The sequence below is a fragment of the Vulpes vulpes genome, chromosome 2 (assembly GCF_048418805.1).
Source record: "Vulpes vulpes isolate BD-2025 chromosome 2, VulVul3, whole genome shotgun sequence".
NCBI classification, from domain to species: Eukaryota; Metazoa; Chordata; class Mammalia; order Carnivora; family Canidae; genus Vulpes; species Vulpes vulpes.
This window is the reverse complement of record NC_132781.1, coordinates 147,689,034-147,711,369: the sequence shown is the minus strand read 5'-3', so window position 1 is coordinate 147,711,369 and position 22,336 is coordinate 147,689,034. Positions and strand designations below refer to the sequence as shown.

Here is a 22,336-nt window from a genome sequence, read left to right as displayed (position 1 = left end):
CAGTGAAGTAGGATTCAAAACTGGGTTTGACTTCAAGGCCAGAGCTCTTGGGCAGCCCTGGTGGCGCAGCAGTTTAGCGCCACCTGCAGCCCAGGGCGTGATCCTGGAGGCCTGGGATAGAGTCCCACGTCGGGCTCCCTGCATGGAGCCCGCTTCTCCCTCTGCCTGTCTCTCTTTCTCTCTCTGAATGAATAAATAAATAAATCTTAAAAAACAAAAACAAAAAACAAAGCCAGAGCTCTCCCCACTATACCCTCTGAGACTTCACCCATAATGTCATCTTGAGCCATTATTCAGTGACATTGGGCAAAGCCCATTTCAGAGTATACTAGATTTTTCAGAAGTGGAAAGGAACTATGACCACTGAATTTAATCTCTTAATTGTTAATGTCTATTAAATATATTTTTAAAAGATTTTTTAAATTACTTAATTACTTATTTAGAGTGCAAGTGTGGGTGAGGGGCAGAGGGAGAGAGGAGAGAGAACCCCAAGCCGACTCTGTGTTAGTGTGAAGCCTAACACAGGGCTTGATCTCTCAACTTAGACTGTGACCTGAGCCAAAATCAAGACTTAGACCCTTAAGAAGACTGAGCCACCCAGGTACCCCAATGTCTATTAAATATTTTATACTTATAAATAATCTCCCTATATATAATACATACATAAAAGATAATATGCATGTATACCCACCAACACTACCATAATCTCCCTTGTTTTTCCTATGCAAAAACTGAGGCCCAGTTTTGGGGGAAGTGGCTACTCAAGGAGATATGGCTCCTTTGACTCTCTTCCAGTAGCATAGACACAGAAGGCACACCCAGAAAACCTACTCATGGTAGTGGAGATTTATTCAACCAGAAGGTTGGAGTTTGCCCTGAAGAGAGATCAGAAGCTAGGGTCCTGGCATATGTCACTTTCTCAATGGTATCCCAGTAGAAGGGAGCTTGAATTAGAAAGAAACGGAATCAATTAGAAAGTGTGGACTGATACGGTAGCATTCAAATTTTTTCTACTATAGTTCCTCTCTTTAAACCCAAGCTCTCTGTGTTTTACCCACTCCTGACTTCTCTTTTCCCCAAAGCTCTGGTCTATGGGATGCAAAGGAGGTGTTGTGGAGTCTCAGTAAGGTATCCATAGACTCTCATAAAGCGCCCTATGCTGGGGCTTCGTATTAGAAAATCTGAACCTTTAAATTTCATAGCATCTAGGCTTTCAGCACCTTCTACACCCCTATTCAATTTCCTCTTAATTCCTGCTCTTATTTCCTCCCTTCTTCTCCTTCTAAACTAGTTCCTTATTTCTTCCCCAAGGCCACCCACCCTTGTGGACTCCCACTGTGAACCATAGCCAAATCTGATTAATGGCTAACATCCAGAACCGGAAGTCTGTTTTTCGCTGGGTTCCAGCTCACTTTGCGGTTTTGTGAGAGCCCAAGCTCTGAAGGCTCTGATTCCCACTCTAGTTAATTCTCCTTTCTCAACCGCAAGGGGCCGCTTTGAATGACGTGCTGACTGTACTCTGCTTGGATAGTGATCTTATTACAGGTCTCTGCTGCCCACAGGGCCTGAGACCAGCAGCTGGAGAAATGCTGAGGTTCTGCCCTCCCAGGAGCCACCAAGTCTAGGGAACACTAGCCTTTTGTCCCCAGGGTCAGGGAAATCCATTTGCTGCGGATTACATCTGTGGCAGAGGTTCCAGGGAAGTGAAGGGGGAAGATACTAAAAACAAAGCTCTCCAAATTGAGCCCAAAGCCCTTGGGGTAAAGTGGGGTGGGGCTTTTCCTAATGGAATCGGAGACTCACAGGAAATGAGAGGTCTAGTCTGCCCCACAAAGGAGGGATGATACCAGATGATGCTGGTATCATCATTCCTGTAGTGGCTTGTGTGTGGAGAGTCTGAGACGCAGGGTGATGGGGTGACCATGTTCCTTTGCTCTGGCTCTGCCTCTCCTCTTCGGTTGCTTCTCTGTCTGAGGTGTAAGTCAAAAATAGCAAAGTGTTCAGGCTCTCTAGACATAAGGGACCTGGGGGAGACCGCCTTACACCTCTGAGCTGCTGCATTAACATAAATATGCTGATTTACACCAGTCTTATGCCTCTGGCAGCTGTCTGAGGCCACTGATACACTGGAAGCAGTCCGAATGGATTCAGCTCAAATCTCCTCAGAAAGTTCCCCCTCTCTCCCCAATCCTCTGCATGATGCCTCCTTCAGAGTCTCTAGAAACCAAAGTAAATAAAGGCTAACAAAGACAGAAATGAAGGATGAGAAATTAAAATGGACCACATAACCCTAGCAATCAAAAAATAATGATTTCATTGTGAAATAGAACCACATAGATTTAAATAAGCTTTTTTGAAACCTCATTATTTTCTTCATAAGTTATAGAAAAAGGAGACTATCAAGTGTTTCTATAACAAGTAAGGTGCTCCTTGGTTGAAGTATATGAAGAGGAAAAAGAAGGATTTGGTCTCTTTTGGAAGGAATGTATAGGTAAGCCACATTTTGCAGATGCAGATGGGACTGAGGTACAAGCATAAGTGTTCTAGACCCAGGCAGCTTTAATCCCATTGCTCTAAGATGAAGCAACTTCACAGCCTGCACCTCCTATGGCAGGGATTGGCACTTCTTCTGTAAAGGACCCAATAGCAAGTATTTTATGCTTTGCAGGCATATAGTCTCTCCACGACTACTTAACTCTGCTACTCAAAAGCAGCCCTAGACAAGTCATAAGTGGTGTGCGGCTGTGTTCCAAAAAAACATTAGTTACCAAAAAAGGTGGTGGGCTGGATTTGGCCTGCAAGCTATAGTTTATAGGACCCTGTCCTGTGGCAAACTCAGGACAGGGTCCTGATTTTTATACATCAGCCACATGCCGGCAGAGTAGCTGTAGCATGCTGGTTAACAGCACAGGCTTTTGTGTTAGAAAGACCTGAGTTCAAATTCCAATCAGGCTATACACTAGCTGTGTTTCCTTGAGCAAGTTGTGTCATCTTTTGGGCCTCAATTTCCTTAGCAGTAAAATGAGATCACGTATCCCTATGAGGCCATTATATGGATTAAATGAAGTATCTGGACAGCCCTGAAGATAATACTTAGCAAATAGGAAGCACGTGACACATGGCAAGGGTGCAAGCCTGACTGGAGATGTGGAAGCAATTCCTTTCACCTCAAATAGTGAGGATCCCATAAGTTATCTTTGGTCATGGGCCAGAGTTACACTTAAAAATCTCTTTATAAAGAGCCATGGTCCATTTTACCTGTCTAAATCTTTCTCTCTCTCTCTTTTTTAAAGATTTTATTTATTTATTCATGAGAGACACACAGAGAGAAGCAGAGACATAGGCAGAGGGGAAGTAGGTTCCCTGCAGGGAGCCCGATGCAGGGCTCGATCCCGGGACCTGAGATCTGGGATCATGCCCTGAGCCGAAAGCAGACACTCAACCACTGAGCCACCAAGGCACCCCCAATCTTTGTCTCTTTTTTAAAGCTTTTCTAGAAGGCTCTTGAGGAACATAAAATGTAAAGAAAGTCAGTCTCTATATTGGGATTGAGAATGTATGCCCTAGAACTTCAGCTTCCTAGTTGTGTGACTGAGCAAGTTACAGGACCTCAAGCTTCAGCCTCAATTGTAAATTTAGACAATAATACCATCCTGGAGGGTTGCTGTAGTAGATGAGCAAATCCATGTAAAGCAGTTAGACCTGCTCTGGTACTTAGCAAACAATAAATGTTACCTGCGATCATCATCATCATTATTGACATTTTTATTATTATTGATACTGCTAAAGGCTCTTCTTCAGAAAGAACTTTTATTTCAGGGTTAAAATAGAAATCCTATTCTACTGGTTGCTCAAAAGACAAATATGTACACAAACTTGGATCTAGTCGTTCTGTTCAGTTGGTACCTAGCTTTAAGACATTTACTTCTTTGGGTGGCCCGGGTGGCGGAGCGGTTTGACATCGCCTGCAATCTGGGGTGTGATCCTGGAGATCTGGGATGGAGTCCCACATCAGGCTCCCTGCATGGAACCTGCTTCTCCCTCTGCCTCTCTCTCTCTGTGTGTGTGTCTCTCATGAAGAAATAAATAAAATCTTTTTTTTAAAAGTTATAAACTTCCAGTTACAAAATAAATAAGATCTGGAGATGTACCTTATAGCATGGTGACTGTGGTTTGTAATACTACACTGCACATTTGAAAGTTGCTAAGAGAATAGATCTTAAAATTTCTCACCACAAGAAAAAGAATTCTGTAACTATGTGTGGTGTTAATGAGACTGACTGATCATTTCACAATATATATAAGCATCAGATCACCATGCTGTACCCCTGAAACTAATACAATGTACGTTAATTATAAACCATGGTAGGCCAGTCTTTCTGCCAAGCATAACTAACTCAGGAAAGAGATCATGGACAGCAGCCAGGCTTTCAAAATCATTGTTCAAAGGCATGGAAATTTATCTATAAATCCCTTACTGGCCTTCTTTTCTCTTTTCCTTCTTGTTCTACTCCTCCAAACTGGGACATAGCTCAGACCTACTGGGGCCTGGTTGATATCAGTTAACTCAGTGTTGTGTGGCCCTCGGGGTTAGGAATTTGCTCATTTTTAGGAACACTAGCTGAGAATGCCTTAAAAAAGTAGGGACTATATATACTGGGTGCCCTGTTTTCCTACTTTTACCTGGGTATGCTCCCCCCAGAACTTATTCCAAGAGTGTAAGCTTCTTCCTCAGAGTTTCCCTTTACATCCCTTATGGGAGTTTGGGAATAGGACTTTATAGACTTTGATGGATTATAAAGAGATAGACTGGAGCACTTGGGTTGCTCAGTGGTTGAGTGTCTACCTTTGGCTCAGGTCGTGATCCCGGGGTCCTGGGATCAAGTCCCGCATCAGGATCCCCACAGGGAGCCTTCTTCTCCCTCTGCCTATGTCTCTGGTTCTCTCTCTCTGTGTCTCTCATGAATAAATAAATAAAATCTTAAAAAAAAAAAAAAAAGAGACTGCTTGGGATAGAAGTCTTGTATTACAAAGACTTTTGTTCTGTGTTTAAGTGATCTTTTATCCATTAAGAGGCCAATGGTCTCCAGCCTGGTCCCGGGAAATGATAATTCTTGCCATTTATTGCTCAAGGCCAAGGGCTTGTCTCATGTATTCCTCACAACAACCCTATAACACAGGGATTATTTCCTCATTTTTCCCTACAAGAAAATTGAGGTTCAGGGAGGTCCAAACTTATCTGAGGCCACAGAGCTAGCAAATGGCAGGTGTAGGATCTGAAACTAGGGTTGCAAGTCCCTGCACAAGAGGCCGAGTTACTTGTGTTTACTGCAGTCTAGGCCAGTCCGGGCCCATGAGTTCTTATGAAGTTAACCTGGCTCCTATTGCCTAGTGTCTGATAGGCTATCTCATATAAGTCATCTCAAGTGGGGGTTCAATCCGTGGCAAACCTGCCAACTCTGACTTTTCCAGGGCCTGCCTTATACCCTGGAATTCACAAATGGAGTAGTCACTAGGGCATGTCTAATATTTGTAGGCCTTTCCTCTCAGAGGTATATTCAGGTATCTTACCTTTACGTATGGCTGATCCTGTTAGCAGTGTTTACAAAATCCTCTCTAACTTTTTTTTTTTTCCCTCTTTAACTATTTAATTGAAAAGTAATACCAAAGAAAAAAACCACCACTCTGCCAGGCAGGCAGCAAGATTTAGAAGAGGAGCTTTGTATTCAGAGAACGCTGTTTTGATTCCTGACCCTGCCCCAGCTGGGAGATTTTAGGCAGGTTACTTCACCCCCCTGGGCCTCAGTTTCCTCATTTGTAAACAGCGCCAGTGATACAGATTATTAAGAGTTATTGGGTAAAGTAAATAAGAAAATGCAAGCAAAACACCTCGCACAGTGTGCAACACGGAATAGACATATAATAATTGTCAGCCTCTCTGCCTGCTTAATCCTTATAGCACTGTTTTAGAGTAGCGATTACCGATGAGGAAGCAGGCTCTGTGCTGTAATTCACCCAAGACTATAAAGCTATTAAGTAGGTCCCAGTAACAGGGAAGTGCTGTAAATGTGGAGCAGGGAAGAGTAAAAATTTGGGCTTTTAATCCCTTGCAATTACTCAATATACTCTTAGTCCAGGCGTGATTATAAGCTTTTCACCAGAGTCCAAAAAGCTCTATTCTCAAATCTTAGGAATTTTCTTCATAAAAAAAGAAAGCAAAAAAAAAAAAAAAAAAGCAAAAAAAAAGGCCCACCTACACGTGAAACTGAAGGAAGTGATAACTAGGGTAGACTCAGTATGTATGTGCATGTGTCAGGGGGTGTTCATGCATGTGCACTCATGTACATACATGGGTGGGAAAGGAAATAGTGGTAGTGAGAGACTGGAAGCTATTACCAGGTTCTGTGCAGTAAAAGTGCTTTAGAAATCCAGAAACTAAGTGATCAGTAAACTTTCTTCTTGGAGCTGTTTTTCACACAATGATTGATCGCTTCTCGAGGTATTTGGATTAATATTGACTACATTACATTGTCCACAGGCATACATCTTGAGATTTAACCTTCATTTCTTTCTCTACCCCCTCCTCCCATTCTCTCTGGGGACAGTTGCCTCCTTGGGCCCTCACTGCTTTGGCCCAGCCCACCATTTAGAAGACTCAGCCATTCCTAAGAGGCTTTCTCTTGCTCTCCTTCTGCCCTAGCAACTTGTCCTGGCAGCTGTTTCAGAGCTTTGGAATCACAAAGCAATTCCGGAGTCCCCCAGGCCCAGCTCTGGGGCCTTCTTTCCCTCATTTGTCCCAAATAATGGCCTCTAATTGCTATTAACATTCCTCTCTAGCAGAAACATACTGCACGTCTGTGGTCAGCCCATGATCTACTGTGACCACCAGCCTTTTGCTTCCTGTTGTATTTGGAATGTTATGCTCTATTCCATTTTATACCCATATGTTTGCTTTTCCTCTTAGCCTACCTGTTGGCTTTCAGTCTCTTATATTTCCTTTTTTTTTTTTTTTTAAGATTTTATTTATTCATGAGAGACAGAGGCAGAGACACAGGGAGAGAGAGAAGCGGGCTCCATGCAGGGAGCCTGACTGGGACTCGATCCCAGGTCTCCAGGATCATATCCCAGGTCGAAGGCAGGCGCCAAACCGCCGAGCCACACCCAGGCTGCCCCAGCCTCTTATATTCCTAACCTGTTCTGTTAACGTTTGCAGTGGAAAATGATCTAAATAGGGTAGACCCCCCTCAGTCTTCCACTCTTTCCAGCCACATATAACTTTACCCTACTTCTTTGCTCATATTTATGAAATGTAGGTGGCTAATTTTGATAGCTAGGATAGGCAGAAGTAGGACTACAGAGTGGAAATTGTAAGGAGATAGATTTCAACTCAACAGAGAAAAGTACTCACTAATGCCTGGAGTTAGGAACAAGGGGAGGGGGCTGCTTTGTGCAGAGTCTCCAGTGGATGAAGGCATGCTGGCAGAGGCAGAGCTACCATGCAGCAGGTGTGATGCATGCAGCCTTGCCCCTGGGAGCTCTTTTAACACTGCTAGCATATAATTCCATGAAAATCTTTTACTGGATGCTAGCAATCCAACTGAAATTTTAAGCTTTTTGCTTATTTTTAAAACTATCCCATTTATGAATGTTCTAAAGTAAATTTTGTTTGCCAGGCTGTAGGACGGCATCAATGATGATGGTTTTCATCATTCTGGTTACTAATGAAAAAAATAAGCTCCATTTGTATGAACTTCCTGATTTTCATCAACTACTCAAGATGGGGGAAATCACTGTTCTTATTTCATGGATGGGGCAGCCACAAAGTGGCTAAGTAGGAAAGCCGATCTCTTTCGGATTCCCAGAACACTAGTTAACCGCCCAACTAGCTCACCCAACCAACACCCATTTAGCCATCCTTTCCATGTTCATTGAGCAATTATTATGTGCTTGGTACTGAATAGAATACAAAAATTATTCAGATATTGACTCTTCTTAAGGATTAAGAAGATTTTAAGATGAGCCTAAGAGGGGAAATAGGAAAAGTACATAGATAAGTATAACAGAAGCAAACTTTTTCCATAAAAAGCCAGATAGTAAATAGTTTAAGCTTTGCAGATCACATATGGTCTCTGTTGCATATTCTTATTTGACCCTCAACCATCACCCTACCCTTCACCCCCACCATTTAAAAATATAAAAGCCATTCTTAGTTGTGAGACCTTACATAAACAGGTTGTGGGCTGGATTTGGTCTGTAGGCCCTAGTTTGCTGACCCCTAAACATGTAATAACCTTTGGTTGAATCAGTTATAAGTTTCATTTGGGGTAGGTCTTTAAAGATGGGTTTGACTGAGACTTTGGAATGCAGAGGGGCCATGCTGGGTAAAAGGAGAACAATTACACATGATCCCCTGTTTCTATTTTTAGAGCAGAGGTTTTCAAAGAATTGTCAGTATCACAGAACTTTTTAAAAAATGCAAGTTTTCAGGTCCACGGTGGTTCTCAAACTATGGTATATGTGAGAATTACCTGGAGAGTTTGGAAAACATTGCTGGGCCCCACCTCCCAGATTTCTGATGCTGCTTGTCCAGGGACCTTACTGAGAGAACAATAGTCTTAAAGAATATCTGTTCTATCTGCATACAGGGTGTGGATGCTCTGCAGAGCACCAGGTTCATTCTATATAGTGCATACACTCAGAAAGGGGCTTTGAGCCATTGGAGATTCGGTGACAGCTCTTTTCCTCCACAGTAGGAGCTCTGAGTCTTGTTATGCTCACCCACTGGAGGCAGGGAGTCCTTGTGGGGGACTGTGTTGTTGGAAGGAACCAAGGTCTGAATCTTGGTTATTGACATACATACATACATTCTGTCTTGCTCCTGATACATTTCTGTATTTTTACCACTGCTACAGAATGGTCCTTTTTGCATTATTCCGGGGACTAATTCCTTTGATCAGGAAAAAAAAAAAAAAAGACAGTGCTTCTATTTTAGCATTAGATTAAATGACTTCTGAAAAGTCAGATGTGGGGCTCAGAAAGGCTGGACTGAGGAGAGGGTAGAAGGAAAGACAAGCTAGAGAGTACACAGAGGAATCTCAGAGGAGGCTACGGGGAACCAGACACAAGAGTCATTAATCTGGGAGACAATGAATGGCAAAAGGCAATTAGTTTGCCTGGGGTTGTAGCAAGCCAATGAAGTATGCAGTATGGCAACTGAGGGTCTAGTGTAAGGGCAGGGTCATTGCTAGGGAACTCAAAAGGAGGACAAGATAAGGGAGGTTAGGGGTGGGAAAGCCATCTGGGGCTAGCAGGAAGGGAAAGGAAAGCCCTCATGGTCTCCATGGATATTTATTAGCCAGTGGAAGTGTCCAGGTGTAGCTGTACACTTGTCAGGGTGCCACATGCTATCATGCTAGGATACAACCCTGAAAATGAACTAGGTGCTTCAGTGCATGTGCACACACACCAATGCACATGCACACACACCTGCGTGCACACCTGTGTGCACAAACACACATACACAAATGCTCTCTTTATATTACTCTTCATCTCTTCATCTACCTGCCAAATCTAACCAGGAGGAAAGGTAGGCTGAGGACTGCCTCGCTGAATAACAGGAGGACCACATGCCTAAACACTGGCGGAGTTTTAGCAGACACAATTCTGAACTTCAGTTTATGGGGTTTCCTTCCACATTGTAAAGCATGCTTGTTTTTTCTCATCACACGCCTCATTCACATGCGCATTCTCACGCTCCGTTCCTCTCGGGCACTCTATAGCCAAGCTAATGGATTCTTATCTGCCTACACACGTTCTCTAGACACATTCATTTATTCATTCTCATTTGGAGTCATTTTCATATATTAAACACTACATCCTGCTTCTAAAAATCACTTCAAATGTCAAAGTTGCTTCCATAGCTTCTGTTCCTGCTGTCTGCAGAAACTGCTAGCTTTGTCATTCTTATAAAAAAGAAAAGGTACCAATATTGGCCTGACTGAGTAAAGAGCCCAACCCAAAGCAGATTGTCCTACCGTGGGATGCAGGTTTGTGGCTGTGGTGTCCCCGCCTTCAAGACCATCCCATTTATCTCTCTTTGTTTCACTCCCTCTCTCTTCCTGCACAACGCTGCAATCACACACATACTCTGGGTTGGAAAAAAAAAAAGGACAGCCTAATTTCCTGATGATTATGTTGTTACCTAGCAACAGCCAATCAGGGGCTGGGCTTTTTGCCTGCAGTATTTCATGCAAATAGTTTGGAGAAATTGCAGGGTAACCCAGGCTGCTTAGTCTGTCTTCTCAGGGGACGCATTACAGAATAAAACCAACCCAAAAGGGGACTATTGAAGTCAGGCACATGCCTCGGATAGCAGGCCATCTGATCTCTTTCCCTTGTTCCCTCTGCCCTGTGCCCCCTAACAAAAGCATGCAGGTTCCACAGACACTCAGGGAGGCCAAAAAGTTGAAAAGAGGCTCATTAGTCACCATCCTTTATCCTGGATATCTGTACTTATAACTAGAGCTCAGAGCACAACCTCGGATACTCTGGAAACCCCACCTTCCTGGGAAGGCAAGAAATACCACATTCTCAGTAGTTGTCTGGGGAGGACATGAAGGAGAATCCTCCACAGTCTTCCTGTTCAGAAAGGAGCTAAAACCTGGCACTTCTAGCCTGATTTAAGAGCCTTGTCTATGCCCATACTGGCCTATCTTACATGAGAAAACCCATTGTTTACAACTGCATTCTTCTTGATGCCAACCGGCAAATCCTCATTCAAATGTCTGAACAATGAGAGAAGCCACATCACTCATAAGACTCCTTAAAGAGATGTTTCTGTTTTTATTTTCCCAAGAAGTACTGAGCATTTGATGTAAAACACTGTTAGGAACCATGCATATTGACTTTCTGTAAGGTCCAGGGGCTAGTTCATTCAGATCTGGACTGGAATAAAAAGTGGACTCAGAAGACAGTGTCTAGGTCTGTCTCCTCTGGGAGAGTGGGCCAGGCTTCAGATGGTAGGAATCAGATTTCAGTAGTTTGTTTTGTGTGGTTGACTCAATGCTCAGTAATCCAGCATGAAGACAAGAAAAGCCTGTGATCTCAGCTGCTGGATAGCTCCTGACTGTTCCCCTAATATGGGCTCTAACTGGCAGGCTTAGGAAGGTGTGTTATTGGCTACACAGGGACAGTGCATAGAAAGATCAGTCCAAGTTACCACCAGGATGGAAAACGGGTTCAAATCCCCTATCTTACTGAGTTGTAGCTTTTACATATTTGTAAGCGAGAGATGATTATACTCCAATCATTCTAGAAAGATAGTGACAGCTCTCCAATATTTGACACATACAGCCTTACCATCCAGAGCCATATTATAGAACATGCTCTTTCCCCCAACAAACAAACAAACAAACAAACAAACAAACAAACAAACAAACATAAAACAATGGTCAATCTCCCTTTGTTCAGGAAGGCAGAGTCAAGGAATTCTACTCATTTGGAGGGTTGGATAACTCTTCCCACCCTGGTCTATAGTAAATTTCAGAAAATTCTTTGAGTCAGCCACCTTTATCTTTATATAACCTTAGAATACATACTATAAATCCCATTTACAGAAGAGGAAATGATGAGTGACTTGCTCAAGCTATATAGTTATCAAGTGGCAAAGCTGGGATTAAAAAACATGTATTTTTACTCTAAAGTCTGAATTGTAATGTCCAGATCATCCCTGTTCATGCCCAAGTCCTTGTAACAATAAAAATAAAGGGAAAAGAGGTCAGCAACAGAAAGCCACCTTTCAAAATTAAAAAAAAAGGATTTTTTTGCATTTATTATAGGTACTCAAAATTCTGTCATCTGGTGTTAACTGCTAAACCTTCAGTGACTTGTACCTCTTGCTGCACATTTGAACCACAAATAAGCAAGTCAGAAATAGGTATGCCTGAGTCCCACTCCAGACCAATGAATTAATTCAGAATTTCTGGGATTTGTGGGAGAGGCAGTTTTGTTCTGTTCTGTTTTGTTTTAAGAGAGAGAAATTGAGAGAGAGAAAGAGAGTCTGGGGTGGGGAGAGGCAGAGGGAGAGAGAGAGAATCTTAAATAGGCTCCATGTCAATCGTGGAGCTGGATGCGGGCTCAATCTCACAACTCTAAAATCATGATCTAAGATAAAATCAAGAGTCAGACACTTAATGGACTGAGCCACCCAGGCACCCCAGCAGTGTTTTTAAAGAGTTTCCCAGGAATAGCACAGCACTTTGGAAAATGGTCTTATAGTTTCTTATATAATGTAATATACATCTACCTCCATTCCTAGGAATTTGTTCAAGCAAAATAAAAACATATGTCCATAAAAAAACTTGTACAAACATGTTGCTAGCAGCTTTGCTCATACTAGCTAAAAAAATTATGGTATATGCATACTATGGGGTACTACTCAACAACAAAACGGAACAAATGATTGATATTGGCAACACAATGGATGGATCTCAAAAATGTTATGCTGGATGAATCAAAACCATTACATAAGAGTACAATTTGAGTGGTTCCATTTATATGAAATTCTAGGAACAAGATAAGTTAATCTATGGTGGAAAAAATCAGAGTGATAATTGCCTCTGCAAGTAGGAGGTGGGAGTAGGGGTAGGGAATGACTGAGGAGGGAGCATGAGGGAATTCCTGGTGATAGCAATGTTCTAGATACTGAGAGGGAGTTGTTTTACATTAGTATGCTCATCTGTCAGAACTCACAGATTTGTATCTTTCACTGTAAGAACATTTTACCTCAAAAAAAAAAAAGAAAGAAAGAAACAAATACTGAACTTTAATGACACGCAAGCTGAAGTGTTTAGGGGTGAAGTATTGATGATTGCAACTTACTGTGAAATGTGTGACAAGAAATAAGATGAATGGATAAATGGATGGATGGTTGGACAGATATGTGATGAGACAAGTATGGCAAAAATGTTAATTGTAGAATCTAAATACATTCACTGTATAATTTTTTCAACTTTTTGGAATGTTTAAAATTTCTCATAATAAAAATTTGGAGGGGAAGCTCCCCAGGTGATTCCAATGAGCATACTTTGGGGTAAAAGACAAATTTCAATTCTCTTAGTTGAAAAGTATGAAATGAATAATGTTGTGACCTTAATTTCCAGAGGTGATGGTAATCACAACCTCCCTGCCCCCAACACATATACATGAAAGAAAAGAAAAACAATCAGAATCCATGTGATAAATGTCCAGGTTGAAACAAGACTTCTAGTGTCAGGCTAAATCTTGCAGAGACACTATGGCCCACTTCACACGGGACCTACGTAAGACCCAACACTCAACATATGGTCTGATGAGACAAAATACTTAAGTCAGAACAGGTCTGGAAAGTCTGGACAATATTATATTTATGCTCTAGAACTAAGAAACTGTAAACCAACCTCATCCAGTATGAGGGTAAAGTGCTATTCACTACTCTGTATATGGCTTAAAAGCTCCTATTTAGCACCTAATTCTCCTCCAGGGCTTGCACCTCTAGTCTTCTCAGACTCTAATTTCCCTAGCTCCACTTCCCCCTGGCAGCCCACAGATCCACAGGGATAGTGCATGGTCATGTATTGAGGAAGGAAGAAGCTGGTGTGTGGTGCCCCAAGGGATCAGAATGACAGCTGATTCCAGAGGGGTGGGTTGAGATGGAGGGAGGGCAGAAGGGAAATAGTGCAGTCAAGTGCAATATGGAGGGAGCCCCTGGTCCCTGAGCTGCCCCATTTATTCTGCATAATTGCTTCATTTCCACTGGCAGTGTATCTCAAAATGAATTTCATTACTGGTGCCTTGGATATCATATTGATTACCAGTTTCATCGATTCTTATCTTGCTAATTAGCATATAAATTAGCCATTTGGGGGAGGCATTAGGCAAAATTGAATTTTCTCCCTAATCTTCTCTCAGTAGGTAAATGAAAATGGATGTGGCCTGTGAAGGCCCATGGCCTTCCTATGACACAATCTACAAAATTTTCCCAGCCGAGGAACCCTCTTGTTGAGGCATGGAGAAGAGTCATGGAAGAAGAAGCCTTCCTACCCCATGACTGCTGTTACTACAGTCAGGACCCCGTAAGAGTTATCAAGAAAATCTGAGGCTGAGGATGGGTCTGCATGGGGAGACAGGTTTCTTTGGAAGATATGCTCTGAGCGAATAGCCAGGGGCGTTCATTTCCCACATACACACAAGAGCAGGTGCCATGATACAGCAATCCCCATTGTGTCCTCTTTCCAGGCAGGAACCGAGAACACCATTCTCTGCTCTTTGGTTTGGTGGTGAGATGAGAATTCTGGGGCCAGATGGTCTGGGTCTGGTTGGGAATGCCTGCTCTGCCTCTTACCAGTTGTGTAATCTTGAGCACCTCAACCTCTCTAAGGCTAGGTCCCTCATCTGTAAAATGACGATAATCACAACACTGATTCCATTGGGTAACTGTGAGGATTGAGAGAGACTCAGTCCTGTGCGGGGCACACAGGAATGCTCACAAAATGTTAGCATTCTCCAGCAGAGAACAGTTTTAGGAAACTGGACGCCAAGGGTTCTCCAGAGGGAGCTGCTAGGCTTCAAAGTAATCCTTACTCTAAAATCCCAGGTGCTTAGTCTCTAGGACAATTTCTTGTCCCTTAGTCACAGACAATGTATTAGTCAGGCCAATTCAGTCCTCAGGATCTCAGCAGGCTCACGTCACCTGGGAGCGGGTTGAAAAGGAAGAGCTCTGGGCCCCACCTGAGATCTTCGGAATCATCATCTGCATTGTAACAAGATTCCCAGGGGATTCATATGCATATTAAAACTTGCAAAGCACTGTTTCAAGTCCTCCCCATATTCCTAAAATGGAACCTTACCCCACAACGTGTTGGCATTAGGAGGTGGGGCCTATAGTTGGTGAGTAGGATTAGATGAGGTTATGAGGGTACAGCCCTCAGAAATGGGATTAGCGCCCTTCTAGAAGCTAGCAAGACTTTGCGTCCCCTGTTCAGCTCGGCTTGGCTTGGCTCCCTGCCCTGTGAGGATACAATGAGAAGTTGGTCGGGAAGCCTGGGTGGCTCAGTGGTTGAGTATTTGCCTTTGGCTCAGGGCATGATCTAACCCCCCCCAAACCCCCGCATTTGGGCTCCCCATGGGGAGCCTGTTTCTCCCTCTGCCTATGTGTCTGTTTCTCTGTATCTCTCATGAATAAATAAATAAAATATGAAAAAAAAAAAAGGAGTTGGCTCTCTGCAATCCAGAGAGGGCTCTCATCAGAACCTGATGACCCTGGCACCTTGATCTCAGACATCTAGCCTCCAAAACTCTAAGAAATAAATTTTGGTCCTTTCTAAGCCACCAGTTTATGGTATTTTGTTAAAGCAGCCCAGGCTAAGATGTCTCCTTAATTAAAGTCTTACATGGTCAGAGAAGGGAGGGCCTTGGAGATTACCTGATCAAACGCCACAGCTCAGAAAGCTAAGGTTAAGTGGCCTAGACTCAGTCTGGCAGAGTCTGGATGCCGCTTTCATTCTGGACCTTGAGGCTAGCCCAGGTTTGGTTGGGCCTTCTGAGGCTGTTGCCTCCAGCGGCAGAAAGGTTCTGCTCCCTCTTCAGTGGGGCTTCAGTGGTGGCGTTCCCCACCCCCAGCCTTGAGCTGGATGCTTTGGAAGGAAGAACTGTGGTCCCATTTGGACTATGTTGGAGGCCTGGTTGCTTGGATGACCTCAGTGGAGAATACTGATGTAATGAAGGAAAATACTAAGGAGCATTCTTCTCACCCCCATAACCTCTGTGAAGTCCTGCCCTCTGAGCTCCGAATGCCTCAGGTAAGGACACACAAGAACTGCTCCCGGTGATGCCCCACAGAGGGCAATCAGGGGGCTGAGGGACTTGGCAGCTGGGAGATAGGGTGGGAGGAGGCCTGTTTTTCACTGGGTACCCTTTTGTTTCTTTCTGTTTTATTCCCTATGCATGTAAAACATATTCAGAAATTAGCTAGTTAATAATACTTTAAAAAAAGAATGCCTCAGATAGAAAAGCAATGAAAAACAATAGCCCATCTGGTTCTGCCATTACATCATCTAGCTCCACTTATAACTGTCCTGCTTTCTCTCTCTCTCTCCTGAAACCTGAAAGTTTACAGCATCGTGGAAAGCTGGAACACACAGTGGTGGAAAGATGCGGAGGCCAGCGTGCAGATATGGACTCTGATCCTGCCTCGGCACTGTGAGCAAGACTATATTTTCTTCCTCATTAGGAAGTGAAGTGCTTTGCCCACTGTTAAGTGCAATTAAGTAAATGTAATTATGCTTTAACCCCACCTCCACTCTGCTAAATCTTGGCAAGAGGAAGGAGAGGACTGTTCTCCCAGTGTTTTCACTAGATTTGTATTAAGCAGGCAAAAAAATGAACAGGACTAAGCATGTTATGAATATGATATGCACAATATCATCCCATTTTTAAAAAATTTTTATTTATGATAGTCACAGAGAGAGAGACAGAGAGAGAGACAGAGAGGCAGAGACACAGGCAGAGGGAGAAGCAGGCTCCATGCACCAGGAGCCCGACGTGGGATTCAATCCTGGGTCTCCAGGATCGCGCCCTGGGCCAAAGGCAGGCGCTAAACCGCTGCACCACCCAGGGATCCCAATATCATCCCATTTTTGTGAATTGTGTGTTACTGGATATAGAACTAGATGGGAGAATACATACCAAAATGTTAATAATGGTTGCTTGGGGGTGGTATGGCCCCTGTTGATTTCTATTTTCTTGTTTGTGTTTTTATTTTCCAAATTATCTATATTTTTTAAAATTATCTGGGCTGAAACCACAATATTCTCAGCATGAAACATAAGTGAAAAATGAAAACCTCAGGGAAAGGGTGCCCATTCTCCATCTGAACAAGTCCTGGTCATTCAGAAGCTGGTGGTGCGAGTCTGTCCACAGTGGCCCAGGGCATCCAGACACCTGCTGAACCAGGGCTAGAAGCATTCCTGGTTCCCTCAATATATATTCCAATGGATCCAGGGACTATGTGGTATTTTGCAGAGCAAGAGAGCGCACAAAGATGGGAGGCATCAGATTCCTAGGATCGATTCCAGCAGGGAATACAACTCCTGACCCAGATATTGACCACAAAGTGTCCTCGGGGCAAGTCACTCAATCCAGTTCACTTTACTTAGTGCTGCTTGGAAGGTAGGTGGAATAGACACAGTTTCTGCCTTCAAGGACTTTGACAATATTGTACAGATGATAGACACAGATGTAAGGAACTATATATAATGCAAAGCAAAATATGAACAGTTCTGCCACAGATGTACAAAGTGAACAGTGGAGCAAAGCAGTGTGGTGCAGTGGCTTTGGGGCTACCCAGGCCTGGGATGGGCACACCTTTGCCATCCGCTGCCAGTGTGACCTAGGACAACCTGCTGTACACCTCACTAAGTCAATGTTTCCTCATCTCTAAAACGGAGGTGGCAACTCTTGAAGGGCCTCTGTAAGGAATAGGCAGGATGCCTGTGAGGTATACTCACACACAGAAGGCACTCACAAAAGGTATTGCGACTATTCCTCTTTCAGAGTTGATAAAGGCCATGAGGGACCACACTGTAGTGACATTATCATCATCACTGTCCCCATTTAGAAAAGTCCCATGGAGCCATATGATTACAGGTAAATGGACACCAAAAAGCTTGGTTATTGGCTCCAAATTTTCCTGGCTGATGCCATACAAATAGGCCAATCTTTTTATTTGCTGTAAAGGGGATCCCTGGGTGGCGCAGCGGTTTGGCGCCTGCCTTTGGCCCAGGGCACGATCCTGGAGACCCAGGATCAAATCCCACATCTGCCTATGTCTCTGCCTCTCTCTCCTCTCTCTGTGACTATCATAAATAAATAAAAATTTAAAAAAAATTATTTGCTGTAAGGGATTTAAACATTGTTGTCTTTGGAGATGTATAGGGGGCCTACTTAGCCTCTGAACTACTTTCCAATTTTCTGAGCCTTACAAGGCCCAATGGGTGGCTTATGTCTTAGGGTTGTGACTCAGTCCACTCCTTTGAAATTTCCATAGCAAGGCCTCTCTACCAGTCGTTGAATTTGGTAAAGAAGTAGGTGCTGCTGGGACTAAGGGAGAGGAGGGAACAAAGGAAGAGAGAGAGGTCACAGCACTGACCCCAAGCAATTTCAGGTGGGAATGTTCCAGATATATGTGGGGCTGTGGTGTGAGGGAGCTTTAAAATATTTATAAGATAATAGTAAATGAATGTAATTTACCACAGTTACACCTAATTTTCCCCAGCAACTATCTTTCTGAAAATTGATTGTCAATATTTTTAGTTATAAAATCTTGGGGGCTCATAAACATCAGTTAAGAAAAAAATATATAACAATAGAAAAATAGGCAAAGGATATGAATATGCAGTTCATCATCACTTGTAAAAAACACAAGTGACAAATCTATAAAAGGATATTTAACCTAATATTCTAATATTTAAAGACATGCAAAGCAAAATAACACCTTTAAGATTGGGAAACATTTAGAAATTTGGTAATACCCAGGATGAATAAGGTGGGTAAATATATTTCTTATACTGCTGGTGGGAATGCGATTTGGAATATCGTTTTTGGAGGGTAATTTAGCAAGAGATATGAACAATTTTTTGACCCATCAATTCTGCTTTTAGGAATTTACCTTTAAGGATATACATTCCCAAGGTATTTTAACATATATATTCTAGGATGTTCACTATAGCACTGTTGGTCACAGCTAAGACCTGGAAACAAACCAAGTATTCTTCAGCAGTGCCACAGTAGGAATGATAAAACCACCAGGAACAATAACTGTGAAACTAGTAACCGCTAATATTTACTGAGCACTTACTATGTGGTGGGTAGTTTCTGATGCTTTACATGCATATCTCATTTCATCTTCGTGAAAATTCTCAGGTAGGAATTACTGCTTAGCCATTTTATAAATGAAGAAAATGAGACTCGCTGAGGTTAAGAAGCTTATCTAAAGTCACACAGTAGGTGACAGAGCAGGATTCCCAGATAGGCAGTCTGGTTCTAGAGCTCACATACTTGCTCCCGCACTTGCTCCCTTGTTTACACACACTCTCTCTCACACACACACATACACCAGAACACTCTGCATCAGTCAAGAGAAGTTAGTCAGAATTGTACACGTTCATATGTAAAGATCTTGAAGACAGATTACTAACTGAAAAGATCCTGGTTGGAATAACATACTTCAGATGCTCCCCACTTAGTGTTAATAAAAAAAAAAGATATGGCAGGAGATCACTGTTATTTTTCTTTATATACTTTTTAAAATATTTTATTTATTTATTCATGAAAGACACAGAGGAGAGAGAGAGGCAGAGACACAGGCAGAGGGAGAAGCAGGCTCCATGCAGGGAGCCTGATGTGGGACTCGATCCCGGGTCTCCAGGATCACAGCCTGGGCCAAAAGCAGGCGCTAAACCACTGAGCCATCCAGGGATTCCCTTTCTTTATATTTAAAAAGTAATAAATAAAAGCATTGGGGGAATTGTCTGAAAAATGAAAGGACTCTAGTCCAAATATAAACTCTTTCCAAAAAATAAATAAATAAATAAATAAACCTTTTCCTAATGTAAAAATTACCACCATTTTGTTTGGGAAGAGGGCTGGTCAATGTACATTTTGATGGTAGGTTTTCCTAAATGACCTGCTTTCCTCAGGATAGTAAGGGAAAGAATGAGAGGAGGGCAGTAAGAGATTCTTGAAGGCCCAAACAGATCTAGCTTTAAAAGTGAGAAGAAGAGCTTTTGCAAATTTGTTTATAAAAAGAAGTGATTGATACAATTCAATTTTTTTGAGGATTGTTCCAAGGGCTGTGTGTGGGATAGAACAAGCTGCAGAAACACAGGAAGAATGTGTGCGGGTGTTGTAACAGCAATGCGAACAGGAGGTTGGGAAAGTCTGGACCAGCACACAGAGTGTGGATTTCATTAGGAAATGTGGCGCACACAGCTGGTGTGTGTCTGGAGGAAACCCAAGTTATGGCAGGGGACTCCATGCACCTGGCAGCTACCTGTCCAGTTTCTCCTTTCTGCCTTCTTTTGTATTCTGATGGCTTCCCTCTCTGTCAGGTCCTCACCATAATGTCGCTGGGTTACTGTTCTGTTCTTACAGGCTTTCCCTCTTTCTAATGTCCATTCTCCTCTCATTCATAATGCCCAGCCCTACTGGTTTAAGGTGTCTCTATAAATCTCTAATTTCTACTGACTTTTCAGCCCACTTCCATCAATGCCTTAATAGTTAAACTTCAGGAAAAAAATTCATGCAATTTAATGTGAGAGTTACTGCCTTCCAGTGGATGTTAGACCTATCCCAAATCCCTGTTCATTCACTCAACAGAATATTGAACATCAACCATGTACTGGGGATTATTCTCAATGCTGAGGATACAGCAGTGGAGCACTGCAGACACTTCCCTGTGGTGTGTACATTCCAGCTGGGGGAGACAGAAAAGGAATATCTGGCAGTGTTAAATGCTTTAGAGAAAAGTAAAGTAGGATCAAGGGGATAGGGTCCAGGGGTGGTAGAGAAGGTTATTATTATATAGGGAAGGACTTTCCTTTTTAGAGACATTTGAGCAGAAACCTGATAGAAATGAGTAAGGAAGTGAGCCATGTAGCGATCTGGAGGAAGAATATCCCAGGCACAGAGAATTGCTTTGTGCATAGACACTAAGGTGAAGTGACACTTCATGTGTTTGAAGAAGAGTAAAGTTAAAAAAAAAAAAAAAAAAAGGAGAGCACCAGTGTGGCTGAGGTAGGGTGAGAGTGGAGTATGGTATAGTGGAGACTAAACCACATGGGCCAGTGGTTCTCAACTGAGGGCAGTTTTACTTCCTAAGGGGCATTGGGCAATGTTTGAAGGTATTTTTAGCTGTCACACTTGGAGGCTGGGGTGCCACTGGTACCCAGTGGGTAGAGGCCTGGAATGCTGCTAAACATCTGCCATGCACAAGATTGCCCCTACATAAAGAATTATCTGGCCCAAATGTCAGTAGTGTCAAGGTTTAGGAACACTGATTGATATAGGGCAGTGTAGGCCATGGCAGGGACTTTGAATTTTACTCCAAGTAAGCTGAGAGGCAGTTAAGGGCTAAGAGTAAAGGAGCGTCATGGTCTCAGCTACGTTTTTTTTCTCTTTAAGATTTTATTTATTTATTCATGAGAGACACACATACACACACACACACACACACAGAGAGAGAGAGAGAGAGAGAGAGAGGCAGAGACGTAGGGAGAGGGAGAAGCAGGCTCCATGTGGGGAGCCCAATCTGGGACTCGATCCCAGGAGTCCAGGATCATGCCCTGGGCCGAAGGGAGGTACTAAACCACTGAGCCACCCAGGCATCCCTCAGCTATGTTTTTAAAGTCTCACTCTGGTTGCTGCATGGAGAACAGACTGCAGAGGGGCAAGGGCTGAAGCACAGATCTGTCAGGAGGCTTTTGCAGAAATGTGGGCAGGAGATGATGGTAGTTGGCATGAGGGTGTCTCAATAAAAGTAATAAGATGGCGTCTGATTATGAATGTATTTTGAAGGTTAAGCTGAGAGGATTACTGATTTCATCTAAAGGAACTAAATCGGGCAGCCCTGGTCCCGCGTCGGGCTTCCTGCATGGAGCCTGCTTCTCCCTCTGCCTGTGTCTCTGCCTCTCTCTCTCTCTCTCTGAATGAATAAATAAATAAATCTTAAAAATAAATAAATAAAGGAACTAAAATCACTTAGCCCTCTTAGTCTGCCATCTGTATGCCAAGTTCATTCCTGCCTTTGCTCTTGCTCTTCTCCTCCTCCTGCCCTGGCAATGGCTTTCTTATTTGGCCAAAGTCTATTCAGTTTGGATTTCAGGATGTCAATTGAGAACCTTCCTTAAATAACAGAGCCCTCATTTCTCTAAAGCAGCTATAGCTTTTCTAGTCCACATCTCTCAATTTAATCCTCAATATGCATATTGTACAAGTATATACTGTACAGTATATACTGAAATATCATGCACTATGGTGAAAACTGACTGAGTGCCTACTATCACTTTATTAATATAGTACTGGCTGTCCTAGCCACCCCATTCTGGCAGAACAAGAACTAAGATGTATAAAGTAAAAGTATGAGGAAGGAAGAAACAAAATTGCCATTATTTGCAGATTGCATGATTGTGTATATAGAAAATCCAACTGAATCTACTGTTAAATGAAATGAATAAGAGTCTGCAGAATTTTTTAGACTATAAATCAAAGTATAAAAATCAATTATGTTTCTATATGCTAGCAA

At 42.8% G+C, this 22,336-nt stretch overlaps 1 protein-coding gene across 14 annotated transcripts in view; it reads right to left on the bottom strand.

Annotated features, from left to right (window-relative positions):
• Positions 1 to 22,336, bottom strand: part of PHC2 (polyhomeotic homolog 2) — a 120,506-nt gene that overhangs the window by 60,639 nt on the left and 37,531 nt on the right. For 2 of the 14 annotated variants that reach the window (XM_026014461.2, XM_072750314.1), the window contains exon 1: positions 10,035 to 10,143. The exons of 10 other annotated variants lie outside the window; for them this stretch is intronic. The gene's annotated coding sequence lies outside the window, so the exon portion shown is untranslated. Of the gene's footprint in view, positions 1 to 10,034; positions 10,149 to 22,336 lie in introns of those variants that run through there. 2 more of the 14 variants (XM_072750311.1, XM_072750318.1) reach the window with 2 other exon arrangements.